Below are 2,856 nucleotides of genomic sequence, written 5' to 3'. Positions count from 1 at the left end.
ATGTCATACAGATTTAGTGAGGAGGCGTGCATGTATGTATATAGATCACAAAACAACCTTGCACTTACGTTATACCACACAGAACAAAGTAAGTTCCTTGCGTGGTGGAGTCACGGCCACGTAACGTACGTCGCACCTTGTTCCACAGATATCGCCGCGTTACAATGTTTGTCACAACAAATATGTCACAGGTAGAGATGAAAAAACCAGAAAGACATACTACAGGTGCGTTAAGTAATATACATACGTACTTACATACATAAATATATAATTCTTATGCTAAATATTTGTTCGTTAAAAATAATGCTGCTACAACTTCGGCAACAGGTAACATCGCTTCATCATCTGTGGGTGATGATAGATAATTAATCGAATAAATAAATAAGTAAATAAATAAATAAATAATGATGATGATGATGATAATAATAATGATAATAATAATAATAATAATAATAATAATAATAATAATAATAATAATAATAATAATAATGATGATGATGATAATAATAATATGAAAAAGCAGGTAGGTAATAAATTAAAAGCGGGTATACGTATAGATGTAGTTAGTCCGTTTAAGACATTATTACAATGGTTAATGGAGAAAAAGTGTTCTTGTCGTTGTTGCTGTTGTCGATTTAAATATTTCCTTCCACGGCACCGAATCCTTCCTAGTTTACTTGGCTTTGAAGATAAAAATGCAAGAGACAAAAACCGAAACCAAAAGAAAGCCTTCCGATTTTGGCTTTCCGTTAATACTCGGAATGTTCCGTCTAACACATAACACACGTATTATAGATACATAGATATAAACACACACACACACACACGCATATATGCAAGAGGTAACAGCAGCTACAAACCACTACCACCAACACCAACACCACCGCCGCCGCCGCCGCCGCCAGATCAACAACAACAACAAACTTTAAAATGCAATAATATGGCTTCCTTTACATTTTATTTACAATTTGCTTCTCGACCTTCTGTTCAACTCTCTTTCTCTCTCTCTCTGTCTCTCTGTCTCTGTCTGTCTGTCTCTCTCTCTCTCTCTCTCTCTCTCTCTCTCTCATGAATAACTGTCGATATGCTGTTTATCCTCCTCTCACTCTTTCTCTTCCTGTCTTTTTCTCTTTCCCGCTTTCTTTGAATAGGTAGGTAGAAAGAGACAGAAAGACTGAGAGAGAGAGACAGAAAGACAGAGGGAGAGAAAGAAAGACAGAGAGAAAGAGACAGAGAAAGAGAGAGAGGAAGAGTCACAGCCAACTATTGCACTCTACCCTCCCACTACAACACTTCTACCCTCCCACTCCTTTAGTCATTATAAGCTTTCCCTTCTCTCAGATCCACTCCCTCCGTTTTCTTCTATATCTTTTTCACCTCCCTCCACCTTTTTTCTCTATACTTCTTTTATCTACTCAACCTTCTCCAAATTCTTTGCCTACATTCAAACGACCTATCAGCTGCTTCAGCAGCAATCCTCACAGCGACGTTCTAAAAAACAACCAATCACAATTAACCATATACTGAAAGCCCCACCCTTCTAACACTTTCATTGGTTGAATACGTTCCAAAGGCGTGACTATTCAAAATGCTTGCTTTTGCTCTCTCATTTCCCCTTTCCAACGCAGAAGGCCTCACAGAAGATATTTTTCTGTGCAATCTGGATACATATTACTCTTTACTCTTTTACTCTTTTACTTGTTTCAGTCATTTGACTGCGGCCATGCTGGAGCACCGCCTTTAGTCGAGCAAATCGACCCCAGGACTTATTCTTTGGTAGCCTAGTACTTATTCTATCGGTCTCTTTTTGCCGAACCGCTAGATTACGGGGACGTAAACACACCAGCATCGGTTGTCAAGCGATGGTGGGGGGACAATCACAGACACACAAACACACACACACATATATATATATATATATATATATATATATACATGGGAGAATTTACGAAAAAAAACACAACAGACGAGGACAGGTGGTGTAAACAACAAAAGGGTGTATTAGTTTAACGCTCGGGAATAGAGAAAGTCTTTAACGTTTCGAGCTACGCTCTTCAACAGAAAGAAATAAGGAGAAAACAAGGAGAAAAAAAAAATTTTAATGTCGTGGTCAGCGATCTATCATGGCGACGACGGGCTTCTTTCAGTTTCCGTCTACCAAATCCACTCACAAGGCTTTGGTCGGCCTGAGGCCATAGTAGAAGACAATTGCCCAAGATGCCACGTAGTGGGACTGAAGCCAGAACCATGTGGTTGGTAAGCAAGCTACTTACCACACAGCCACTACTGCGCCCATAAGGAAGGATTCTCGTTAAGCTGGGTTATCTGCAATGCTCTGCCACGACCACACATCACTCCCATTTTATACAGTAATTCACGCACTATGCACTCCGTATGTTTGTTGAATGAAGTCAAAAATATTTAATTACAGTGACACAACTTTATGAATTGGTTAATATTTTTTTATTTTATTTATTTTATTTTGTTTGCATTCATTTACTCGTACAAATGCACACACACACGCACACACACGCACATCCACACACATCCACACACAAAGGCACAGATACACGCCTACACACAAAACTATAAATGTATACATATATACGTTTATATACACAAATACTCAAACACATAGACAGATAGATAGAGAGAGAGAGAGAGAGAGAGAAAGAGAGAGAAGAGATCAACATGTATACATGTATATATGTATATATCAACATATATACATGTATACATATTTATATATAGAGGGTGATAAATTGAATATTAATTCAATTTCAAATCAAGTGGCCTAGCATATAAAAAAATCTGAAAATTCAGAAAAATTCTATTACATACATATATATATATATA

This window comes from Octopus bimaculoides, chromosome 14 (genome assembly GCF_001194135.2).
Source record: "Octopus bimaculoides isolate UCB-OBI-ISO-001 chromosome 14, ASM119413v2, whole genome shotgun sequence".
Classification (NCBI taxonomy): Eukaryota; Metazoa; Mollusca; class Cephalopoda; order Octopoda; family Octopodidae; genus Octopus; species Octopus bimaculoides.
The sequence above is the reverse complement of the archived record's forward strand: the minus strand, read 5'-3'. Positions refer to the sequence as shown.